At 48.4% G+C, this 16,769-nt stretch overlaps 1 protein-coding gene and 1 long non-coding RNA gene across 2 annotated transcripts in view; both read right to left on the reverse strand.

Moving 5' to 3' along the window:
- Window positions 1-4,442, reverse strand: part of GJC2 (gap junction protein gamma 2) — an 88,298-nt gene extending 83,856 nt beyond the window's left edge. Inside the window, exon 1 of the mRNA XM_081882606.1 lies at window positions 4,374-4,442. The gene's annotated coding sequence lies outside the window, so the exon portion shown is untranslated. The remainder of the gene's footprint in view (window positions 1-4,373) is intronic.
- LOC309353458 overlaps window positions 1-16,769 on the reverse strand; it is a 339,290-nt gene that overhangs the window by 87,434 nt on the left and 235,087 nt on the right. The gene's annotated exons all lie outside the window — the stretch shown is intronic.

Here is a 16,769-nt window from a genome sequence, read left to right on the forward strand (position 1 = left end):
TAAATAATGTATATAAAGCAGATACTTTGAGGGGACTTTCATTCATTCCTCCTCACCACTATGAGCTGAATAAAGAGCATGAAATCACTTTGCGACTCTGAGTATATTTCACTCAAACTATCTTTTTTACACCTAGGTAAGCTGGTGTAGGGTTGGCCTCATCCCCTCAGAGAGTAGGAGCAGCGAGAGGGAGGGATGAGGGGTGAATCAGGTCCTCTCTCCACAGAGGATGAACTCCTATGAAGTTTTCTGAACCAGAACAAAACAGCTGCAAAGTGAAGAACTTTCAACAGCTATGGACTGGGATCCAATGTACAGCCAATGAACAATGAATGAACAGGTATAGTGTCACATTGCATCCCTAACTAGGTGTTGACTTTTGTATGAATGAACCGCAAACTCAGATCAGGTACTGGAAGCAAATTCCTAAGCTTAGAGAACAGGAATTCTTTAAACAGCTTGGATGCGCTCTTAGTTTAGCCTCTCCCAACTGGGTGCTCTCCAGATGTTTTGGACTTCAGCTCCCATCACCCAGCAGAAACATCTGGAGTGCACACTTTGGAGAATGTTGACATAGTTCCCTCAATCCTAAACACCCATTTATTTGGCAAAGTCCCTTTAAATTTGGTAGAACATTTCTCTCTATATAAGAAAAACGTAAGAATGTCATCACACGGCACTCCATTGGAGGATCTGTTGTCTCACATCACAATCCTGGATTTGCAGGAAGCCACAGCACAGCTCCCATTGAAGGATTTGTCCTGCCTTATTACAATCCTTGATTCGCAAAAAGTCCGGTTGGAATAGGGGAGAAAATGTGAAGGCAAGTTGCACAACAGCAGTGCCCATGGCATGGCAGCAGGATGACAGAAACACTGAGGGGGAGAGAGTGGTTTAAAACAATGGCAAAAGTTTGAGTAAAGCAGGAATGGAGGAAACTGAGTGGAAAATTGTGGTTTCAAACAATGGCAGAAGTTTGAGCAAAGCACTACAGAATACCGTATTTTTTGCTCTATAAGACTCACTTTTTCCCTCCTAGAAATTAAGGGGAAATGTGTGTGCGTCTTATGGGGTGAATGCAGGCTGCACAGCTATCCCAGAAGCCAGAACAGCAAGAGGGATTGCTGCTTTCGCTGTGCAGCTATCCCTCTTGCTGTTCTGGCTTCTGAGATTCAGAATATTTTTTTTCTTGTTTTCCTCCTCCAAAAACTAGGTGCGTCTTGTGGTCTGGTGCATCTTATAGAGCAAAAAATACAATACTTTACTCAAATATTCTGTAGTGCTTTACTCAAACCTCTGCCATTGTTTGTACTATGGAATACCCCTTCATGGATCACAGCCTTGCTGTGAAGAAGGGGCTTGAATAACTCAAAGAAGCTATGAGCTATGCCATGCAGGGCCACCCAAGATGGACAGATCATAGTGGAGAGTTTTGACCAAATGTGATCCACCTGGAGCAGGAACCGGCAAGTCACTCCAGTATCCCCATCAAGAAAACTCCATGGACAAAGACAACAGGCATATAAAAGTTATGACGCTGGAAGATGAGCCCCTCAGGTCGGAAGGCGTCCAACATGCTACTGAGGAAGAGCGGAGGACAAGTACAAGTAGATTCAGAGCTGATGAAGCGGCTGGGCCAAAGCCGAAAGGACACTCAGTTGTGGATATGCCTGGAAGCGAAAGGAAAGTCCAATGCTGTAAAGAAAAATATTGCATAGGAACCTGGCATGTAAGAACCATGAACTTTGGTAAGTTGGATGTGGTCAAAAATGAGATGGCAAGATGGTGCTGGAAGAGACTCTTGAGAGTCCCATGGACTGCAAGAAGATCAAACCTCTCCATTCTGAAGGAAATCAGCCCTGAGTGCTCACTGGAAGGACAGATCCTGAAGCTGAGGCTCCAATACAAGGAGAAGGGAACGACAGAGGACGAGATGGTTGGACAGTGTTCTTGAAGCTACCAGCATGAGTTTGACCAAACTGCGAGAGGCAGTGGAAGACAGGAATGCCTGGCGTGCTCTGGTCCAGGGGGTCACGAAGAGTCTGACATGACTAAACGACTAAACAACAACAACAACTATGGAATATTTGAGGGCTCTGCATCCTTCATCTCTCTCACACGAGGCAGCTGAAGAATAGAAGAAGGAGACATCTGAATACAGTGAGAAAGGGTGAAACTGAAAGGAGAAAAGTGGTTGTTTCAACAATGGCATAAGTTTGAGTGAGGATAGAGAGACACTAATAGGAAAATGGTGGCTTTAAGCAACAGCAGAGGTCTGAGTAAAGCAGGGGTGGGATAGAGTTAATTCATTTTATTTATATATATATTGAATTTATATAAAACGCATGCACATACATCAATCCCTGATTAGAGCCATAGGAAGCTTTGGCAGCACACAATCAGCATCACCACCAAAAACATTTCATAGAATCATAGAATCATAGAGTTGGAAGAGACCACAAGGGCCATCGAGTCCAACCCCCTGCCAAGCAGAAAACACCATCCGAGCACTCCTGACATATGGTTGTCAAGCCTCTGCTTAAAGACCTCCAAAGAAGGAGACTCTACCACACTCCTTGGCAGCAAATTCCACTGTCGAACAGCTCTTACTGTCAGGAAGTTCTTCCTAATGTTTAGGTGGAATCTTCTTTCTTGTAGTTTGGATCCATTGCTCCGTGTCCGCTTCTCTGGAGCAGCAGAAAACAACCTTTCTCCCTCCTCTATGTGACATCCTTTTATATATTTGAACATGGCTATCATATCACCCCTTAACCTCCTCTTCTCCAGGCTAAACATGCCCAGCTCCCTTAGCCGTTCCTCATAAGGCATCATTTCCAGGCCTTTGACCATTTTGGTTGCCCTCCTCTGGACACGTTCCAGTTTGTCAGTGTCCTTCTTGAACTGTGGTGCCCAGAACTGGACACAGTACTCCAGGTGAGGTCTGACCAGAGCAGAATACAGTGGCACTATTACTTCCCTTGATCTAGATGCTATACTCCTATTGATGCAGCCCAGAATTGCATTGGCTTATTTATGACCCTGGAGGTCAACTTTGGGAGAAATTTCCTATCCCACCACTAAAGGGTGTCAGCACCACAACAAAACACCTCAAAGTCATTTGTGGAGATACAACTGGACTGTTTTAAAAGCTCTCCTGTGAATGTGACAGAGAAATACAATTACCAGTCTTCTAGTAGAGAAGGGGCCACCTCATCTCTAGGTATGGCTGAGAGAGTGTCAGGAGTGCATGCAGGAGCCAGGCCCTGTGACCAGTAGGGCTTCGCAGGACTGGGGCCTTCCTAAGTTTGTTCTGGAGAGGCAAGGCGTGGCCGCACAGGTGAGGCAGCTTGGTAACTCACTGCACCTGGTGGCAAGAGCCGGGAAGGGATATAAGGTCAGCATTTCCCTTTGGCTCTTTGCCACAGCAACATGTTTCCTGCCTTGCTGCGTTTGGCTTCTTGCTTCCTGATCCTCGGACCCTTGACTTCGTGACTCCTTGCTTCTGGACCCTTGGACCCTTGACTTTGTGACTCCTTGCTTCTCAGCCCTCAGACCCTTGACTTCATGACTGCCTGCTTCTCAGCGGCGTAGCGTGGGTTGTCAGCGCCCGGGGCAAGGCAAGTAATTTGCACCCCCTAACCAGGGGCAAGGCAAGTAATTTGCGCCCCCTAACCCCTAACCTGCCGCCGCTGCCAGCTTCTTCTTGCTGCTGCCTGGGCTGGGGTATTTACGGTAAGGTAGCCACGGCGGCGGGTCCATGTCAGGTGATCTGAGACGAGTTGCCGCTGGCGCTGCCGCCCAAACGACGCCGCTTGCCCGGAGGAGGGCAGAGAGGCAAGGAAAATGCAACATGGGCCAGCAGCTGCGGTGGCGGGGCTGTGAGGAGGGGCTGCCTGGCGCGTCCTTGACGTGTGGGGACCGTGGCAAGTGCTGAGAGCCGCTGCCTGCCGGACGCCTTCAGCCTGGACGCGCACACAGCTCGTCGGTTCCGCGAGACATGGGGCTCTGTTACAGCCTGCTCCCAAGGCTCTTCGGCGACTCCGGAGGCGGTGAGCACCCCCCCCAGATGTTGCGCCTGGTGCGGCCGGGCCCCCCCCCTGCACCCCCCACGCTACACCACTGCTGCTTCTTGACCCTTGGACCCTTGGCTTCTGGACTCTCGTTCCTGCTCCCACTCCGCCATCTTGCCCCTGGTCCCGACGTCCTCAGCCCGGACTTTGATCGCCCTTATACCAGACCATGACAGAGAGACTCGCTGTCTGAAACCCTGGAGAGCCATTGTAAGTCAGCACAAACTATACTGAGCTAGATGAACCAAATATCTGACTCTACCCAAGGCAGATTCCATTGTCCAAACATGGCTGGCCACTAACCTGGAGCATGCTGGGAAGTTTCAGCAACTGCTCAATCTGGGTGCAGGAGAATGCTGGCTTTCAGTTTCTGAAAAAGGAAAAAAACACAAGGTCAGATCATGTTTAACTTAGGGTTATTTTTGTTTCTTTTGCCATGCAGGCACCATCGCCAGTTTGCCTTAATTGTTCTCCGGCATAGTTCAATACCCTTTTAAAGCCATCATGGACATCACCGCATCTTGTGGGAGTTTAACTATGCGCTGTGTGAAGGACGGCTTTCATTCGTCTGCCTTGAACCATTCAACATTCAAAGCACCATGGCTTTTACTCCATGAGAAGTTGTTATGAGACCCTAACCCAGAATGGCTTAACAACCGATCACTCTTCCATGAAAACTCTGGGAATTGTAGTTCTGTGAGGGGAATGGGGGTCTCCAAACAAACCTCAGCACCTTTAAAAAACTACAAGTCCCAGGATTCTTTGAGGAAGCCGTAACTCTTTAAAGTGGTTCAATACTGCTTTAAATAGTACGGACGCAGACAGAGTCTGGTCTAAGTCCTGATTGCAAGGGCAGAAAGGTTGCTTGAGAGATTCTTTCTCCTACATACACAGAGCATGTTCTGAGGGGTTTGTTTCCTCTGAAGGCCATACCCCAATCCCTGTACTCACGGGCCTTGCTAAAAATAAGTTTCGAAACACTCCTCCATTTTAACCCTGCCCTTACATAATTTTTGCAGCGTCTAATATCTACTGCTGGAGGCGACGAGTGAACCACTTTAAAACAATTTGCTGAACATTTTCCTGGCAGTGATTTTGGGAGGGCGAGCGGCCCAATAAATAACACAGGCACTGGGTCAATAATGCAGGGAGGGAGCCAAATATGTGTTGGGTTTGCCACTGTAGCAGAATGAACACAGGGAACGCAGAGAATCAATGCCTCCGCAAACCTCTTACACTGAGGAAGCACCTCACGAGCAGGACTGGCTGCGCATTTCTCCACTGTATAAAGAAAGCCCGAATAAATTTATTAATTGCAGGGAGGGAGAGTGCTTAATTTGGACGCCCAGGCAAACTATATTGTTTTTTCAGGATTCCCCCCCCCACACACACACAAACAAACAATTTTATGAATTAATAAATACTAAATGCCTTGTTTACATTATTCTGAACACAGGTACAAGTTCTCTCTACACATGTGCAACTATATATTGTTGAGTTGTGGGTGAACATATCAGACGACACAGTGATCCTTCAAACAGCTCTTGTTTGTTCACAGACCAGAACAGAACTGGGCTGAAGGGTTCAGCCAACCTGCTTATATAGAGCTCAACTACAACGCAACAGTAACAACTTTCTGTAACTATCCAATCACTGAATGTCACTTTCAATTCCTTATTTGCATATGTGGACCTGAGTGAAAACTATCTACAGTATCCCCCTGCTGGCCCAGGGTGAGAACTTCAGTACTTAACATATGTGTTGAAGAGGTTGCACTTGTACATTTCAAATATTGTGTACACAGACTGTACACTCGTTGAATGTTACGTGTGAATAACTGCCTCTCCCCATATGAACCAACCCAGACCCCGAGATCAACATCGCATGCCCAGCTTCATGTGCCTCCTCAAGAGGTCTGGAGGGCAGCAATACAAGAAAGTGCCTTTTCTGCATTGGCTCCTTGTATGTGTAATCCTCTCCCCGGAGAGGCCCGCCTGGTGCCTTCATTACACATCTTTAGGTATCAGCAAAAGGCATACCACTTCTCCCAGGCCTTTGGTAGATTAAACAACCTATTGTCTTTTAAAATGTGGGACGGTGGAAATTATTGATTTATTATGTACTGTTGTGCTTTTATAGTGAAAACTGCACTGTGATCCTCGTATGAAAGGCGGTATATAAATTTCACAAACAAATAACTAGAATATTTTAGTATTACAGCCCAACTGTTTGTACATTCATTGAATGTAATGTGTGACACCACTCTTAAATTTGTTTTCTTATGCTTGTTTAGGGCTGGGCGGTGGGCAACAGTCTGCAGTGAGCCAGAAGTCCTGGAAAGGAGCCAATAGCCAAGGCTGAAGAACAACAAAGGGGACAAGAGCACACCACCGCTCAAGAAGGCCATGTTGCTCAAGCAAGTCTCAGCTGTCCACAGGAAGCCCCTTATACTCCTTCCTGTTGAGGCAGATCCAATGGCCAGCCCCAAGTGGGCGGAGTCAGTCCAGGACCTGAAGGTCCTTCACTAAGAAGGCTGTCACCTGCAGTTCAATGGTTCACCACATGGTGGCGCTGCAGAAGATGGTGGACTCTCATTTGGAAGACCATCTATCAGGGGTTCTTTAGCTGTATCCCGGGGGGTTGGACTAGATGACCCTGGGGCTCCCTTCCGATTCTACAATTCTATGATCCCTGTGTAGGGTTGTTTACAAAGGGCTTTAGAAAAACAGATTTCCCCACTTTGAAGTTTGAAGCAGAAATGTGGGTAGGGCCGCCATATGTCTGGATTTTACTGGGATTTCAAAGGCGGAATTGGCGTCCTGTGGGGATTTCCGAAATGCAGCGCTTTGTCCTGGATCTTAGGCAAGTCAATAGAAAAAAAATTGCAGGTTTTTTTGGTGTCTTTGTTTTTAAAAAGCTCAATAACTTTGGGGGTTGCCTAAAAAAAACAAAACCCTCAACATTTTTGGGGGTCTTCCTAAAACAAGCTCAACAATTTTGGGTTGTTATTTTTTACTTTTTGAAATATGGCAACCCTAAATGTGGGGGAATTGAGGCACACTCCTGTCCTCACATCAGCTGATGGGCATGTGAGAGCACACTTTGCTGGATCTAAGAAGGAAGAAGAAGTGAAGAAGAGTTTGGATTTGATATCCCGCTTTATCACTACCCTAAGGAGTCTCAAAGCAGCTCATAATCTCCTTTCCCTTCCTCCCCCACAACAAACACTCTGTGAGGTGAGTGGGGCTGAGAGACTTCAGAGAAGTGTGACTGGCCCAAGGTCACCCAGCAGCTGCATGTGGAGGAGCGGGGAAGCGAACCCGGTTCACCAGATTACGAGTCCACCGCTCTGAACCACTACACCACACTGGCTTGAAGCTCCCAATGCTTCCTTAGAAATCCGGCCCTTTCCTGCCCCACACCTGAGCATGGCACAGGTGGGTGTAGCTTCCTAAAAATGGCCTGGCAAGCAAAATGAAGACACCTGGGCAGACCGTGTTGGGTACAGGCTCAGTAGCAAACACAGTGCTCAGGAGTCACGATGCAGGAGTTCAGGAGCAGACCAAGACTCCGGCAGGAGTGCTGAATTTCGCCCACCGTTGCATTTGCACCATGCCGGCCTTGCTGCCACCGTGTCCCTCCTCCCCTCTCCCCTGATGTTGCAGCAACTCAACCGAATGGAGATTTGGTGAGCAGCACAGGCCTGAGACACCGCTCTGTGTCTCCATGTGGCAACAACTTTGCGTGCTCACCAACGCAAATCCGGCCATTTCCTCTGTGCAAAAGGAAAAGAGTTTATCTTTCGCCTGAGGCACCCACTGTCCCAGGAATAAAATAAAATGCAGCTCTGGTTGAGGACGCCTCAGAGATAAAGTGCCAACTTTTCTGGGGGTGTATCTCAGGAAAAGGGACGCGGGTGGCGCTGTGGGTTAAACCACAGAGCCTAGGACTTGCCGATCAGAAGGTTGGCGGTTCAAATCCCCACGACGGGGTGCACTCCCGTTGCTCGGTCCCTGCTCCTGTTCACCTAGCAGTACGAAAGCACGTCAAAGTGCAAATAGATAAATAGGTACCGCTCCGGCCAGAAGGTAAACGGCATTTCCATGCGCTGCTCTGGTTTGCCAGAAGTGGCTTAGTCATGCTGGACACATGACTTGGAAGCTGTACACCGGCTCCCTCGGCCAGTAAAGCGAGATGAGCGCCACAACCCCAGAGTCGGCCACGACTGGACCTAATGGTCAGGGGTCCCTTTACCCTTTACCTCAGTGTTTCCCAACTTTGGGCCTCCAGATGTTTTTGGCCTACAACTCCCATCATCCCTAGCTAGCAAGACCAGCGGTCAGGGATGATGGGAATTGTAGTTCAAAAACAGCTGGAGGCCCAAGGTTGGGAAACACTGCTTTACCTATCTCAGGAAATGCGACAGGTACAGCTGCCTCCTTCCTCATATCTTGTGCTCATCTCGTTGAAGTAAAAACATCGCCTGAATTAATGTAAGGTATTCTTTTCACTTTTCCTCCCCTCCCTCTTATGCAATCTAATTTTTCTCCACTCTCCTCTGCATCAGTATGTTTGGTGTTGTTCGTATTTTGTCTTTATTAAAACAACAAAGTTTATTCCCCCACCCCCAGAGAGTGCTTTCTGATTACACTCCAGAGGCCACCAACCCATAAATTCACCCCTGGCTTCTCAACAGCACACAGGCAGACCTTGACACTGGTAGTTTTCTCTGTAGATTGAGATTTTCAATACAGAGCAAAGGTTTATCATTGTTTTAAGAGCTCCAGAACAGGGCAATTTCCAGTTCTCCCACCAAAAATCCCTCAAAACATTGCTTTGTGGGATATCTGCCTTCCTCCAAGTTCTTACTGAGTCCATCAGCAACTCCTGTCTACACAGCAAACGAAGCAGTGAGCTCCAACCAATGGCCAGAGAAGTTTTCTCCCTGCCATGAAATCTATGCGCAAAACATGCAGCATGGCTCTCTGTCACCCCCTGTTGGTTTCTTGTGGCAGCTCCCAGACAGAGGCATTTATCCCCATTCACACACACTCTCTCTGCAAATATTCCTCTCTAGCCGTTGCGGATTTCACAGCCCAAGAAAACTCATGTTTTGCATAAAAAGTAGGCAGTGCTCATGTTAGAAATACGTAGTTTTTTTTTCCTTCCTTTTGCTTTCTAGAGAAATCAACCATCAGCGTTCTTGTTCTGCGTCCCCCATAACGGAGAACAAATGTCCTGCCAAATTAAGGGTGTTGAAGAAGTGCAGGATAAATAAACCATCCTCTCTGTACCATCGCACAGCACAGTGTTGAACTATGGAAGTCGCATGGCAGATGAAGGTGATGGACTATATGGAATTGGCGGAAATGACTGGCAGGATTCGAGACCAGGAAGAAGAGTCAGTGGAGGAAGATTGGAAGAAATTTAAAGACTATTTACAGAGATATTGTAAAATTAAGGAATTTTAGAATAATGTTGGATTGGAACTAAGTGGTTTCTAGCTGTGATGGGTTAAAAGAATGTGAAAAAATGGGTTTATATAAGTAAAAATCTAAGATTGTAATAATTTAAGAATAAGATCTGGGTAGCAAAAAGAGGGAAAGAAATTGCTGAATTAATAATTTGATTTGGAATACAAAAAAGGGTGGTCCGAGAAACAAGTAAATGAAAAATAAGGAGATGGAAAGATTGATTGTTTTTAACAATTTTTGTTGGATATTTTTTCTTTTTTCTGTTTTTTTCTTCTTCATTTTTTGTAATGTAAAAATTATTAATAAAAATTATTTTTTTTAAAAAAAAGAACTATGGAAGTCGCTCCCATAAGACGCAGGGCTGATGGCTGCCAACGTGGGGGGGCGGCTTCAAAGGAGGGGAGGGCAAGGCAGATCAATGGAGGGAAAAGCTGTGTTTCACTCAGGCTCTGCTTGTGAACTGCCTATTGGGGTATCTATTCTCCTGTGAGAACAGGAGGCTGGACTGCATAGACCACTGGCCTGATCCAGCAGGCTGCTCTTATCACAGAAGGATCATAGAATCATCAAGTCAGAAGGGGTCATGAGGGTCATTCAGCTCAACCCCCTGCAATGAAGGAATCTTTTGCCCCACGTGGGGCTCAAACCCATGACTCTCAGATTCAGAGCCTCATGCTCTACCGACTGAGCTATCATGTTCTTATCAAAAGTCGTGCTGCAGAGGAGAACAAGGAAAAAGTCAGAGCCCCCCCCCCCAAATAACTACTTCATCTTTCCCTTGCAGAATATTAGCATTTCTATTTATATGAGGTGAGCAACGTGCTGGTGGCGCTGTGGGTTAAACCACAGAGCCTAGGACTTGCAGATCAGAAGGTCAGCGGTTCGAATCCCCACTACGGGGTAAGCTCCTGTTGCTCAGTCCCTGCTCCTGCCAACCTAGCAGTTTGAAAGCACGTCCAAGTGCAAGTAGATAAATAGGTACTGCTCCGGCGGGAAGGTAAACGGCGTTTCCGTGCGCTGCTCTGGTTCGCCAGAAGCGGCTTAGTCATGCTGGCCACATGACCCGGAAGCTGTATGCCGGCTCCCTCAGCCAATAAAGCGAGATGAGTGCCACAACCCCAGAGTCAGGACCTAATGGTCAGGGGTCCCTTTACCTTTACCTATGTGCTGGTAGGGGGCTTACTCTTAGGCCCCATCCGCACCATGTTTTTAAAGTGCTGTCATACCACTTTAAACTGACATGGCTTCTCCCCCCAAAAAATAATAATAATTCTGGGAACTGTAGTTTAAGGGTGCTGAGAGTTCTTAGGAGACCTCCATCCTGCCTCAGAGAGCTACAATTTCCAGAAGGGTTGAACAATCAATCCCTCTTCCCCGGGAATTGTAGCTCTGTGAGGGGAACAGGGGTTTCCTAAGAACGCTTGGCAGCACCCTTCACAAACTACAGCTCCCAGGATTATTTTGAGGAAGCCATGACTGTTTAAAGTGATATCACAGGGCTTTAAGTGCACGGCGCAGATGTGGCTAAAATTAAACACAGTGGAAACAGAGAGAAGGGTACAGCAATGGAAAAAGGGATAAACAGGGAAAGAATATACACATTTGTTTCAGTTACACGGACTAATTAATGCGTGTGGTTACAGAAGGCACAGCTACAGAAACAGGCTGAGAAGTTGCTAACTCTAATGGGTTTGTGGAGGGTGTATTTGAACACACAACACACAGCATAGATCTGAATCCTACACACAGCATCATACACTCAGTTCACACTTCTTGTTGTTGTTATGAATTCATGTGCACTCCACCTTTTCCCCTGACAGGGATCCAAGGCAGCCTAACAGATAAAAATAAGAGCTAAAAACAATTTTAAAAACGAACATTGATAGAGCTAAAACAATGTGTGTGTGTGTGTGTGTGTGTGTGTGTGTGTGTAGTTTTAGCTCTATCAATGTTCATATATATAAATTTGCGCACACTTAAAACATCACCCACACGTTGGATATGCTGTAGTCATCTGCACACACCGAAATCACATATTACACGTTAACAGTTTCATATATCACACTATATATCATCTATGGCAGCACACACTGTCCATGCATCTAAATTCATTAAATATTACACGTGCACTAAATTTTCCTATCATGGATGTGCATGCCTTAATCGAGTGTGCATTTGCCCCCCCCACACACACACACACAGACGGATGCTCTCAAACTTAGTGGGTGGCTATCCGCCTCCCTCCATCTCACGTTTCCTTTATTGTACCCAAGGTGCACCATCCAGATTTGCAGGACCAGCCCCTCCTGTTCACTCAGACCCGAATCTCCCTGTGTCCCGGGAGAGCGCGCCAGCCTCGGGCACCTGGAAGAAGCCCCTTGGTTTCAAAGGAGATCGCTAAGCGAAGGCTTAACACTCTCTCTCTCTCTCTCTCTCTCTCTCTCTCTCTCTCTCTCTCTCTCTCTCTCACACACACACACACACACACACACACACACACACACACACACACGTTGCGCGATGCACGCGCGGCTACACAAAGGATGCTCTGCGCTGCCCTCTCACTCCCAGCTCGTCACCCGCCCCCTTCCCAAGCTGAGCTCGGTTTCCCTAGCCAGAATTTCACGGAGGGGAAAAACCACGCGCTCAGACGTGTTAGGGGGAGCCTTTCTCGCGTGGACCACCACCCTGTCCTTCCACCGTCTCCATCCCGTTACGGACGCGTCTCAGTGACAGCGCGTGTGCTTTGCGCGCTAGTACAATTCCAGGTTCAGTCCTCGGTGGCGTCTCCGTGTAGGGCTAAGCGTGCCCGCCACCCCTCCTGCCAGTCAGTGTCGACACCACTGAACTGTTGGGTCGATGGTCTGACTCAGCACGAGGCGGCTTCCTCTGTTGCTGAGAAAGAGCGGTCCACTCACCTCTTTGGTCCTGTGCTGGCGGTCCTTTCTCCAGAGAGCATCCCAGGGTTAGAGGCAGGAAGAGGGGTGCGTGTGCGCGTGTCAGGGGGGAGCGTTGCTGCGCAGGGAAACCCACTGGTGAGAGAGAGAGAGAGAGAGAGAGAGAGAGAGAGAGAGAGAGAGAGAGAGAGAGAGGAGGAGGATTTTCAGTCTAGCAGCAGCTCAGCTGTAGATTTCGCCAGACGAGGCATAGGCTCGCTAACCTCCCTCCGCGCAACAGCAAGGCGCAACTGCGCAAAAGTGCAAAGCAATCCAAACTTTGCGCGCTTCGGATGCGTCTTTCACCCGGAGCCTAACAACGCCGGCCAATCGTCCTGCGGGGTGGGACTACGGAAAGGGTGGATCTACAGATCCACGGATCCTGAGCTGAAGATCTGAGGAGGGGGCGGAGGAGCTAGACTTGGAGACACTTCCCTCCCCCCAAACCGACGAGGGGGTTGTTCTGCTTTCTGTCCGAGCAAAATATTTGAGCTGATTAATTACTGGGAAAGTGGGGATTTTCCTTCGTTCTAACCTTGATCCCTTTTGAATCTATGGAGAGCACGTGTCTGAGAGCGGAGGGAGGAGGTGCGAGCAACTATCCGTTTTCCCTGCATGTACCCCCCACCCCGAGTTAAAGTTTTCAGAGTTTTGCCCTTATAAAGACTTAGCTGCAAGGAGACGTTTCTAGGCATTTCTGGGTTTTCCTCCCCTCCCTTTCTCTCTAAGCAAAGGAGACGCATCTAAGGTCTGGCAGGATTTATTTGCACCGAAGAAATCGCTCAAGATGAGCATTCCCTCTCCTGGGAGGGGCTACTAAAACAGAAGCGACTGCAGCTGGGTTAGAGGATAGGGGTAACAAAACGAAAGAACAGCCACCTGGGCAGGTAACAACAGGTGCTTCCCTACTAGGGACTCCTCGCAGTAACAGATTCCACTCCATGAAAGAGAGCAAGGCCTTTGAACTATTGGTGCTGCCTTTAGAAACATCCTAGAAACATTAGGATCTCAGCCGTGTTCTTAACTAGAAGGGGGCATTTTGAACCTTTTGTTTATTGATTTCACACATCGCTGTACAGTGGTACCTCGGGTTAAGTACTTAATTTGTTCCGGAGGTCCGTACTTAACCTGAAACTGTTCTTAACCTGAAGCACCACTTTAGCTAATGGGGCCTCCTGCTGCCGCCACGCCGCCGGAGCCCAATTTCTGTTCTTATCCTGAAGCAAAGTTCTTAACCTGAAGCACTATTACTGGGTTAGCGGAGTGTGTAACCTGAAGCGTATGTAACCTGAGGTACCACTGTATACAGAAAGTCTCAAAGTGGCGCTGTGGTCTAAACCACAGAGCCGAGGGCTTGCCAGTTGGAAGGTCAGCGGTTCAAATCCCCACCACAGGGTGAGCTCCCGTTGCTCAGTCCCTGCTCCTGCCAACTTAGCAGTTCAAAAGCACATCAAGTGCAAGTAGATAAATAGGTACCACTCTGGCAGAAAGGTAAACGGCGTTTCCATGCACTGCTCTGGGTCGCCAGAAGCGGCTTAGTCATGCTGGCCACATGACCTGGAAAAACTGCAGACAAACACCGGCTCCCTCGGCCAGTAAAGCGAGATGAGCGTGCAACCCCAGAGTCGTCCACGACTGGACCTAATGGTCAGGGGTACCTTTACCTTTTACCTTTAAAATGCAAAATCAGGCAGAATAAATTAAAAAGCAAAGAACACAACACAATTCCCTAAAGTGCAGAGATGCTGTAAGAAAGGACCATCTCAATAAGAGGTGCATAAATAGCTTGCTGAGTGAGACACACAAGGCTAGCCCCGAGGCTGGGTGATAGTTGCTCATCAGGAGAAGGAGAGCTTGAGGTGGCAGAGAAGTCAGTGTGGTGCACTAGCAGAGAGCCCAACTGGCACTCCTAGTTCGTTTGCGCTACCCAGCCTCTGGGCTGCCTGGAGAGCAGCTTCTGATAAGAAAGGTGCCACCCCAGAGGCTGAAACCACACCAAAGTGTGAATCAAAATGAGCAAGTCAAAGCCTGGCTGAGCTGGAATGTCTTAGCCAAAGCAGGCAAGGATGGCATCATTCTGTGTCCAGGAGCAGCTGTTTATTAGCTCCATCTGGTACGCAGGCTGAGACCCTACCTGCCCACGGACTGTCTCACCAGAGTGGTGCATGCTCTGGTTATCTCTCGCTACTGCAATGTGCTCTACATGGGGCTACCTTTGAAGGTGACCTGGAAACTACAATTAATCCAGAATGTGGCAGCTAGACTGGGGACTGGGAGCGGCTGCCGAGACCACATAACACCGGTCTTGAAAGACCTACACTGGTTCCCAGTACGTTTCCGAGCACAATTCAAAGTGTTGGTGTTGACCTTTAAAGCCCTAAATGGCCTCGGTCCTGTATACCTGAAGGAGCGTCTCCACCCCCATCGTTCTGCTCTGACACTGAGGTCCAGTGCTGAGGGCCTTCTGGCGGTTCCCTCCCTGCAAGAAGTCAAGTTACAGGGAACCAGGCAGAGGGCCTTCTCAGTGGTGGCACCCACCCTGTGGAACGCCCTCCCACCAAATGTCAAAGAGAAAAATAACTACCAAACTTTTAGAAGACATCTGAAGGCAGCCCTGTTTAGGTAAGCTTTTAATGTTTAATAGGTTATTGTATTTTAGTGTTTTGTTGGAAGCTGCCCGGAGTGGCTGAGGGGACCCAGCCAGATGGGCGGGGTATAAATAAATTATTATTATTATTATTATTATTATTATTATTATTATTATTATTATTAGGTGTGTTTCCTTTGGGAGAGCATTCCACCGACAGGAAGGAACCACTGAAGTCCATTCTCTCATTGCCACCCATCTCACCCCTCTCAGAGGAGGCGCATGGAGAAGAGCCTCAGCTTTACCAGCTGCACTAGTTCCCAGTCTCGTTTCAGTCCCAGTTGTTATCATCATAATTAATATTGTGAATTACACTTAGATCCGCAGAACTGTAGAGTTAGAAGGGACCACAAAGATCATTTAGCGCAGCCTCTCTGCAATGGAGGTGTGCTGGTCCTGGGGGCTATGTGAGAGGCGAGGTCTGAGTCCAGTCCGAGGTCGATGGTGCAATATTAAGGCAGTCCATAGAAGTCGAAGCTGGGTGCAAGGCAGGGCATCGGGTGAGGTCAGGAGCTCCGGCAAGAAAGCAGGACAGGGATCAGGCTGGAACTGACAACCATTGATGTTGCTCCCACAACTTGGGACTGGGGCTGGCCGGCTTTTATCTGCCCCGAGGCATAGGGTGGACCTGATCCTCAGGTGACTCGCCTCTCCTGGCCTGGAGGCCAGCACTCCTCCTGTGGGAACTTACTTCCCTCCGCCTCTCTGCCCTGAGCCTCTGCAGCTCAGGAGAGGCTGGAGGGTTACCGGACCCAGAGGCAACCTCAGCTTCCCCTGACGGGGCTGAGAGAGGAGCACCTGCAGGAAATGGGTCCTCCATCACCTCAGGAGCCAGAGCAGACTCAGCTGGTGCCTGCACCTGAGGATCTAGCACAGGTGAGGACCCTTCAGGCTCAAGCCCCAGCCCCGGCTCAGCTGGTTCTGGAGGTGGGGACTCCTGTGCAGGCTGGGATCCCTCAGGTTCAGCCTCCGAATCCGATTCCCAGGCCATCACAGCAGGACTCTTTTGCCCAACATGGGGCTCAAACCCACGACCTTGAGATTAAGAGTCGCCTGCTCTACTGACTGAGCCACATGTTAGTCATTTGTTGTCCAAGGTTTCAAAACATTACACACACACAAACAAACAAGCTCCACAACAGAACAGCCCCAGGGAGTTTACAGTATCAGCAATAACAACAAAACAGTATCAGCTCAGCTGATATTGGGGGCTAGTTTATATCTGGTACCAAAAAGATGTCAGTGAAGGTGCCAAGCAGACTGCAGGGGATGGATGATGAAGAGCCACAACTGAAAAGGCCCTTTCTGTTGTCATCACCATCCAAGCCTCCCTCAGAGGGGTGACTCAGAGAAGGGCCTCAGATTAAGTTCAAAGTGCCTGTTAAAGCCCTAAAGAGCTTGGGACCAGGTTAGCTGAAATATCACTTCCTCCCGCATATACCTGTCTGAATCTTAAGATCCTCTTTGGTCAAGTGAGGCTGCCAGGGTCTTCTCAGTAGTGGCACCCCTGTCATCAACTAGCTTCTCTGGAAAGGATTTCCTTGTGGCCTCTTTGAGGTTCTTTCCTGTGACACCTGAAGACCCAGGCTTTTAAACTGAATTTCGAACTGACCTTGAGCTGTTGTGGCCCAACATGGTTTTA

The sequence above is a fragment of the Podarcis melisellensis genome (assembly GCF_964234715.1).
Source record: "Podarcis melisellensis genome assembly, chromosome: 12".
In the NCBI taxonomy this organism is placed as follows: Eukaryota; Metazoa; Chordata; class Lepidosauria; order Squamata; family Lacertidae; genus Podarcis; species Podarcis melisellensis.